Below are 9,385 nucleotides of genomic sequence, written 5' to 3'. Positions count from 1 at the left end.
CTCCTGCCGTCCCCCAAATCCCTCATCTTCAGCATCCCCCGCCCCCCACCCCGCCAGAAAGCAGGATGCCCCCCACCTGGCTTCATACGCAAGTCCCCAGGGACCTGACCAGGAGGCAGAGGCGCTCCTTAAAGACCAGCCAGGCCAACCCAACCATCAGATGGGGAAAATGAGGCCCAGAGCAGGCGGCCTGGTCTCCAGCAGGCCCACAGCTGAACCACTGGTGGATGTGGGGCCTGGCTGAGCACATGTTGTTAAGAGCGAACTTAGCCAGGGAGCGGAAGCGGGGGCGCTCTCAGGACAAGATGGATCTTCCACAGGTGTGCCATGGTACACGTGTTCTTGGGGGCGCTGACCACCTGGTGGGTGAGAAGAGAAAGATCCCCCCAGGCCCTAGAAGAAGCACAAGCGGGGATCTGGAGGCTGAGTGACCTTGGTGCTTTCTGGGGGAGAGGGACCTGCCCCATCTGCCTGCCCCGGGCTCCAGTCCAGCCACCAACGGGCTGCTTGGTCTGGGGCACAAACTTCAGTGGGCTTTGGTTTGCCTGCCTGTGAAGTGGGCATGAAGTAGCCACCTCAGCAAGGCGGCCACTCCTGAGGGGCTCCCACACCAGCCCCCGGGGTGGTAAGGACAGAGGTTAACACGGCCACAGTGAGGGGGCAGAGTCATCTGTTAGGGTCCAGGCGGCTGCATCTCACCCTTGGCCCTGCCTCGCATCAGGAAAGCAGCAGTCTCGGTGGTAAAGCAACTGCCTGGCTGCATTCCAATGAAAAGTTATTTATGGGAGCTGAAATTTGAATTTCAGCTCATTTTCAGGCGTCTCAAAATATTTTTCTTCTTTGGGTGGTTTTTCAGGGATTTAAAAATGGAACAACGTCCTTCTTAGAAGGCACAAAAATGGGGGGCCTGATGCTAACCCAGATCTCAGCACCCTACCTTAACCCGGTGGCCCCTCCAAAGCCTAGCAGGTGGGCGCTGGCGTCGCCCTGCCCTCCTTAGATAAGGAAGCGGAGGCGCCCGGGTCAGTGCCCTACCCTAAGTCGCCGGGCGAGACACCGGGGAGGGTCTCAGCAGTCCTCCGGCGCCTCCCACCCGCAAGCCTCCCCACGGGCTCCCTGCAGCCCGGGCGGGAGCTCCGCAGGCGCCGATCCGCGCCCCTCCCGCGGCGGCGCGGGCTGTGGGTCCGCGCTGCCCGGCGGTTCCCACACTGCGGCGGCGGCCACGGAAGCGTGCCTGCCCCCCGCGGCATTAGTGCCGGGGTCTGCGTCTGAATGAATGAGGGCGGCCGCGGGGGGCGAGGGGGGGCAACTCCCAAAAGACCATCTGGCTCCGCGTTATAATAGAGCAATAAAGGGCTTGTCTGCCTTTCAGAGGTTGGGAACGAGCTGCTCTCTGACACCGCGGGGTTTTTAACCAGCTGGGGACAGCGACCCGGCCCTGCCCCGGCCTCGGGGGTGGGGGGGCGGGGGCGGGGCGCGGCCACGTGGGCCGGCGCGGCCCCTAATCCGGAGGCGCCCGTGAGACGCGCGGCCTCCGCGCTTTCCCACCGCCCACCTCTGCGCGTCCCTGCGGCCACCGCCCTGGCCCCGCTGCGCACCTGCGAAACCAAACCCTGGCCCAGGAGGCCGCGGCTGGTCGCGCCTGGGCTCTGGCCCAGGAGGTTCCACCATCCGAGGGTCGCCCTCTTTGGACGTGAAGCCTGGTTGGGTCGGGAAATGCCAAGGTCCCCAAGTCTGTCCAGGGCACTGGGCTGGGCTGCCATCCTGGCGGACCCCACCCCCACTCCCGAGTCCCTCATCTACTGACGCTCTGCCCAACCCCACCATCAGGTCCCAGGGGAGCAACTGACCTGCATCAGGTGAAAGGAGGCGGCGGGGGGGGGGGGGGGGGGGCGCTGGGCAGCCACCCCAGGGCAGCTTCTGGGGAAAGGTCCAAGCCCCTGAATCACAGGATCTGATCAAGTCACTGGGTTGGTGACCTGAGCCCCCAGGGGGCGGACCCCAACTGGGCAGGCCTTGGAGATGGACCCTTGCTCTGCCTCCTGGACCCTTGCACACAACCCTCCCTGGGCCCCCTTCTCCGCCCGGGCCCCCACTGCAGACAGAGAGGTTGCTGCATGGATGGGGACGTGGAAGACCCCGTTCCCTGACAATATGGCCCTGACTCAGTGCACCCCGTGAGAATCACAGGCAACTCCAAGTCGTCAGCCCCAGCAAGCAGGCTCCTTCTGGGCCAGGGGCCCAACAATGCCTCAGCCCCCCTTCAGCCACCCACAGTCCCCTCCAGCAGCCTGGACCCGGTCTCTCCATCAGGTGGTCTTGGCAGGGAGAGTCCACCCTGCACAGGCAAACTGAGGCCCAGAAGACCAAGGGCAGAGCCCAACGTCAGCCTGGACGCCCCCTGCACCCAGCCCCCCCACCCCGTGCACTACTGAAATGCCCGTGCAAGACCATCCTCAGGGATGTGTCCACACACGTGGGGCACTACAGACCCAAGAACCTGGCAGCCAGCTGTGGAGCCCGGCCGACCAGGGGGAAGGCCATCGTGGTGCCGTCTGGCATCCAGGGGGAGGTGCCACCAGGTGCCCCCAGCAGAGCCCCTGGAAACCGCCCCACCTTGGATGGGGGCTGCGGCGGGACTCTGGGCACCCAGCCTGGAGAACTGCGGGCCTGGGGATCAAGTCAGAGGCTGAGAGTCTGGCCCTCTGGGGCGGGCCTGGGCGGGGGGTCCATCGGGAGGAACAGCCCCGGGCCAGAGCCAGGGGTGGGTAGAGAGGAGCCAAGCACAAAGACAGAGCTGCCCGCCCCTGACCCGGCCCCTCCAGCCGCACCTCTTCTGACCTGTGGGCAGGAGGGTCTGCAGGGCCCCAGCTGTCTGGCTCTCACTGTGGCCTGGGGCCAGTCCCCTCCCCTTCCAAAGCCTCAGTTTCCTCATCTGTGCAATGGATGTGGGAGTTATCATCCCTAAGGCCCTTGGTCGCTGTCTGGGGGGAAGACCCTCCCCTGCGCTTGGGTGCAGAGGGTGCTCAGGAAGGGCCAGCTCTACCTAGGGCACTGGGGGCAGCCTGGCTGACAGGGTGACTGGTGTCCACCTCGGGCAGATAAGATGCCCAGCCCCGACAGAGGAGACGCAGTCTACAGGTCTGGCTGGAAGAGGCTCCCTGCATGGGGGCTGGTGTGTGTGCCCATGTATGTGTGCCTGCCTGTGCGTGTACACGCCTGTGTGCGGGAACCCCAGGAGGGGTGGCACAGAGCAGTGCTTGGCCCAACTCAGGCACCCCTCCCTTCGGGGCCTCTCATGGCCAGGCAGCGGGGCAGGGCTGCAGAGGACACCAGAGACGTGTCCACACAGTGACCAGCCAGGGAAAGAGGGCCAAGCTGGGGGCCGGCAGGGGTCGGGGACGGCAGTGCCAGGCCCTTGATCTCAGGCACAGCGCACAGTCACAGGCGCACATGGGTGGGCACACATACCAGCACCCACGCGGGGAGCCTCTTCTAGCCAGACCTGCAGACTCCCAGCCCCATTGCAGCTCACGCCCAAGTCAGCCCAGCCATTCTCTTTGCCTGGACAAAGCTCCCGGAATCCCTCAGGTGGGACACACCCAGTCTCCCTTCAAGGACCTCCTCGGGCATCGTCTCCTCCAGGAAGCCCTCCTTTGGTTTCCCCGCCCTTCCTTTCATCCCCCGAAATCCAGGGCCCTTCTGAAAAATATCGGCGCCTTGAGTCTTCCCCAAGACACTCCCACACTCCCCTGGCCCCTGCAGGAGCCTCAATGTGCATAAGTCCTTCTAGAAATTTCAGTGGTAGGTGCTCCTTCAAGAAAATCTGGACAGTAGTTCCCGTCGTGGCACAGTGGTTAACGAATCCGACTAGGAACCATGAGGTTGCGGGTTCGGTCCCTGCCCTTGCTCAGTGGGTTAAGGATCCGGCGTTGCCGTGAGCTGTGGTGTAGGTTGCAGACGCGGCTCGGATCCTGCGTTGCTGTGGCTCTGGCGTAGGCCGGTGGCTACAGCTCCAATTCGACCCCTAGCCTGGGAACCTCCATATGCCGCAGGAGCGGCCCAAGAAATAGCAGCAACAACAACAACAACAACAACAACAACAACAAAAGACAAAAAGACAAAAAGAAAAAAAAAAGAAAAGAAAAGAAAATCTGGACAGAAAAAAAGAAAAAGAAAAAGGAAATCTGAAGAATGAAGACAGAGGAAGAACTCACCCAATTTCCGGCCCCCAAACCGCTGGCATTTGGGAGCTTCCCCTCACCTCTCACCAGTGTCAGGTGGGCCTTGTGGCCACAAGCTGGTCTGTCTTCAATGTCACTCCACGGTGGGCGGGACCACACACCCAAAGTGACTCCTACATGTAAGGGTCTCTCCAGCTCCAATTTCAGCTCTTCTCTGGCCACCCATGCCCAGGGCAGGGGCCCGGGCTCAGTCCCCTCTCAGCCCAGCTGTGCCCAGGTGTCTGCTGCCCAGAGAAGGGAAGCCTGCAGGGAGAGGAAGGAAAGAGCTCCGTCTTCTATCCGGTTCTTTGGTTTGGTTCTGGGGGGTGCGGGGAGCTAGGATGGAGGGGGCTGGGGAGCGGAGGGCTGGGACATCTTCCTGCACACACCCCCCCCGATCACCCCCACTGCAGTGCAGCCATGCAGCGGTTGTTTCCACACTTTGGGATCCACGCCTTTGCATTCAAGGCAACAAGGCAGCCCGCATGCCTGGCAGGCCCCCTGACAGCTGCGGGCACCCTCTGTCTGCTGTCCTGGTCACCCGTCTTCTGGAGCGCAGCTCAGGCCAGGGGTCCACGTGGAGGGGAGAGCCCAGCCCGGCTTGGCGCACCCCTTCCCTCCCTCCACCCACCTCCGCAGGTTTGAGTCCCCCCGCCCCCCCGTGGCTCCAGCAATCTCTCTATGCCCATGGGCTCTGGGCAAAGGGGATACCAATGCTGGCTCCGGTCCGCAGGCAGGTCTACGCTGGTGCATATACCGGGGTGCTTAGCCCTGCCCGGTGTGAAATAGCAAGAAGTGGTTGAAAACAGTGTCTCATCGTCATCACCCAGTCAGCTGTCCCGAGCACAGGATCCCGGACACGGCTTAACCTCCGTGACCCCCGGGTCCCCGCCGTGGAGGGGGTGCCCTCACCTCGCAGGCCCTTCTAAGGAGGTGGATTCCTGCTCCTGCCCAGGGCCTCATAGAGGCGCAGCAACTGGGACTCTCCCCACTGCCCCTTCAGCCCTGCCAGGCTCCCCACGGAGAGACCAACCCCCTCCCGGCCCCCAGACACAGCAGCCTACAGTCCCAGCCCTCCAGGGCCCCCAGGGGGCTTGCGTGGCAGGGACTGGACTCCCTTCACACCTGGGACATGAGCTAGCGCCTCCCTGCTGTCCTGGGCGCCTCCTCAGGGGTCTGCAGGGGGGGGGCGGGGGCACCGTGCTGCGTTTGGAGGGGCCAGGGCCAGGGCCAGGGCCCAGAACAACCCCAGGGGCGCCTGGCTCCGTGCTGTGTGCAGCCTGGCGGCCACCATGGATCATCCTGTCCCCCCTTTCCCAGGGAAGCCCAGCCTCACTCCTGCCCTCCTCCGCCTGCCTCATCCCCACCTCCCAGCAGGAAACCCTCTAGGGGCCACCTGCTGCTCCTTAGGATCCCACTCTGCGGCAGGCAGGGGCTGGGGTGTCCCCTCAGACCCTGTCCCCTCTGGCACAGGGTCAGCTGAGACTGGGCGAGGGCCTGGCGGGAGGAGGGAGGGGCTCTTTGCCAAGGAATCGTCCTTGTTCAATTTCACATAACCTGAAATTCACCATCTCACCCACTTCTGAGTGCCCAGCTCAGTGGCATGAAGCATGTTCCTGTCCTGCAACCGTCACCCCCGCCACCTCCAGACCGTTCTCTTCTTCCCAAACGAACGTCCCGTCCCCTCCCCGGCCCGGCCCCATCCTCCAACGTTCCGTCTGGACTCCGGCTCCTCCAGGGACATCGGGAGTGCATCACACAGGCCTCGGGCCTCTGTGTCGCTGATGCCACTCGGCGTGACATCCTCAGGGCTCGTCCCCGCAGCCGCGGGCATCCGTGTCCTCCCTTCCCAAGGCTGAGTGTCACTGCCCCAGGGACAGACCGTGTGTTCTCATCCTCAGCTTGGGATGGACCCTTGGCTTCTTTCCACCCCTCAGTGACTGTGAAGACAAGGCATACAAGTGTCTCTTTGAGACCCTGCTTTCAATTCTTGGGGGTACAGAGCACGAGTGGAATTGCTGGGCCTCGTGGGAAGTCTGTGCTTAATTCTGGAGGAAGCACCACAGCCTCCTCATGCTCCACAGAGGCTGTACCACCCGCATTCCCACCCAGAAACTTTCCCTCGACCTGGGGGCAAAGACCGCTGGATTCCACCCCCACCCCCAGCCCCATGGTGCCCTGTGCTTAGCGGTCAGCCCGGGAGGGGTGGAGTTGGGGGCATGGGCTATTTAGAAATGGGTAATGGTCCTAGTTTCCTGAATTCCAGCAGTATCATACCCGCTGTGGGGCATGGAGCAAAGGCCTCATGGCTGTTTCCAGGGGCATCGACTGTCGGCACCCAGCCCAGCCTAACTGGCCAGCCCCTCAGGCCTAGCGAGCTCTCAGGGTGGGGCAGGACGAACTCTCCTCCTCACCAGCTGCCGGGCAGCCAGCGCGGAGGGTCTGGCCCCCCTCCACATTCTGGGAGCTTCTGCGCAAAGCCTGCCAGCCATGAGCGGCCCTGGCCCTCCCCCCCCCCCAGCCCACCGCCCTCCTGGGCAGCCCCCCCAGGCTGCAGGGCCACTCACCTCGGACGTGTGAGCCGGGAGCCCAGCGACTTTCCCACACTTTGGCCCCATTCACAGCGTTAAACGGCCCACAAAGGCCAGGCGTGTGCCTCGGAGGCCGCGCTGCCATCTGGCCGGCACTCGGGGAGGGAGCGAGGCTTTCATCCAGTGGCCTGAGATTTAACACCATGCATTTCATATTTCCCACACCTTGAAAGTCGATCAAAGCTGCTCCAGTCCAGGGGAAGGGGGACAGGGGAGGAGGAAGGGAAGTGGCCGCCCCCACAGGCCACCCGCCACCCTCACCTCCACCCTGGCCCACTGAGGGTGGGCGTGCAGTTGGGGTGGGGTGGGGGCTGGACCACATCTCCTGGCACGTGTCTCCTTTGGGCTGGGAGCTGGCTTGGGGGAGGCAGCCAGGGCAGACACACGTCCCAGTCAAGTGGCCCCTCCAAAGCTGGGGGGGCAGGGGGACACCCAGCCTGGGTGCCGCCCTCAGTTCCAGGCAGAGCCTTGGGCCCCCCGCTGCCAGCAGCAGCCCTGGGGTAGGCACACGTGGGCATGTTTCCAGCTGATGGAGGCAGCGGCCCAGGCTCAGCCCCCTGGCCCTGTGACCCCTCTTCCTTGGCCAAGCACCTTCTTGGTGCCAGGTTGGCAGGGTGTGGGCCATGGGGACCCAGGTGACTAGGCCATGCTGCCCTGCCCTTCTCAGCCTGCCTCTGGGGAGTACTCGGGAAGGGGAGGGACCCAGAGAAACGTGGTGGCCACCCAGCTCAAGCCCTGCTTTGGCTGCACAAACGGCTCCACGAGTGCCAGCCCACTGAGTGATCTTTGTGGACTGAGGAACCTGCCAGCCCACGCTGACAGTGCCAAAGGCCGTGGAGCAGAGCACGTGTCCTGGGCACTCCCATCTCCAGTTTGCCCGATAAGGCCAGATATCTGGGGTAGGACTCCATCTACCCAAAGCACAGCCTAGGCTCGGGCTGTGGTGCCCCTCCCCCTCAAGGGCACCTGCCTCCCACGGCCTGTGCCCTCAAGACAGGTACTCTGGGGAGGAGCAGTTACCAGAGGCGAAAATGGGCTGCCTTCCATCCCCTTCCAAAGTCACCTGAAGCTTTCACCCTGGGAGCCCTGCAGCCTAACCCATCTCAGCAGGTGACCGGCTGGCTCTCACTCCAAGCAGAGCCCAACCTGGTCGTCCCAACACCATCCGCCTTCCCAGATAGGCCCATCTCTGGGTTACCAAAGGCTCCCTGTGCTGCCGACTCTTGAGCTGGTCCACCTGACAGGCCACTCGTGGCTCAGAGTCACTGCCAAGACCCTCGTGAAGGCCCTGCTACACTCGGATGTGGCTGCCATCCAGGGAACTGGGCTCCGTGAACACTGACTAAAGCGCCCTGATGCCAGCCGCCGGCTCCCCGCTGGACCTGGCTGGCTCTCACCCTGCCCCTCCCTCCAAGGCAGCCCCAGCCTCACCCCCTCCCCCAGTCCCTGCAGACCTGGACTCCTGGTTGCAGAAAACCAAAGGAAAGCAGCTGTTCTGGGCGGAGGGGTCCCTCCCCTGGGGACCCAGCGTGGGGCTGGGGGCTGGCCTGACCAGGTACCGAGAGCCTCTGTTCCTCCGGTGGGTCTGAGCTGGTACAGCATTCATGTGGGCTCCACGCAGGAGCCTCACCATGTCGGCCACCTGGCACCCCCTTCCCACTGCTGGCAGAATGCCTAAGGCCGGCAAACCCTACACGTGCTCGCGGGCTGTGCAAAAGGCCGTGGGCGGCCAAGGCTCGAGTCGCGTGGCAGCAGTGACCGCACCCCTGCAGGGAGCATGCAGGGAGTCATGTGCCCTCCCTCGCATGTTCACTGGATGGCCTCCCTCGGACTCCCATCCAGATGGGAATGGGGGGACCCTGGAGGGCAACTGCTGGTTCAGAGCACCCAGATGCCTCAGCCTGTAAACTGCTCCCTGGAGGATGGGGTGGTGCAGCAGCCCTGGGGGGACTGCCTAGGTGCCCGGCTCCATGCGGGACGTTGCAGGTACGCTGGCGCCCTGAAGCTGCCCAAAGCCCAACCAGGGAGGCACGGCAGCCCTTGTTCTAGCTTGAAGTCACGTGTCCCAGGTGACAGTCTGGGGACTTGCCACCTATGCCAGGAGGTCTGACCCTAAGAGCCTGGGCACCTACTCCACCCGTGCGGAGGGAGACGGCTGTGCCTGTGCAGGAGAAGCGAGGCTTCCTCTGATCCCCCCCACGCCACCCCACCCCACCCCCGAGGGGCAGCCGGCAGGTCCCGGCGGGGAGGGCGCCCATCCCCTGGGAGCCGCTGCACTTGTGTATTCTAAAGCTTTTCCTTGATCTGCCAGCAGCGGGGAGTCGGTGGGGAGGAGGGAGGGTGCAGAGAAAAGGGGAGGGGAGGGGCGAGGAGGGGCGCCGCTCCTTCCTGCCCCCACCCTCGGCCCCGCGGCCTGGGAAAAGGCAGCATATTGAGGCGCGGGGCTCCCAGCATCAGGCCCCGGGATGCTAATGAGGGCGAGCGCGTTCCCACAGCCCGGACATTGTGCCGCGCGGCCCACCTGCTCCTCGGGGAGCGCCCATTGTGCCCGCGCCAATTCACAGGCAATTT

The sequence above is a fragment of the Sus scrofa genome, chromosome 6 (genome assembly GCF_000003025.6).
Source record: "Sus scrofa isolate TJ Tabasco breed Duroc chromosome 6, Sscrofa11.1, whole genome shotgun sequence".
In the NCBI taxonomy this organism is placed as follows: Eukaryota; Metazoa; Chordata; class Mammalia; order Artiodactyla; family Suidae; genus Sus; species Sus scrofa.
Note: the sequence above shows the minus strand (reverse complement) of the source record.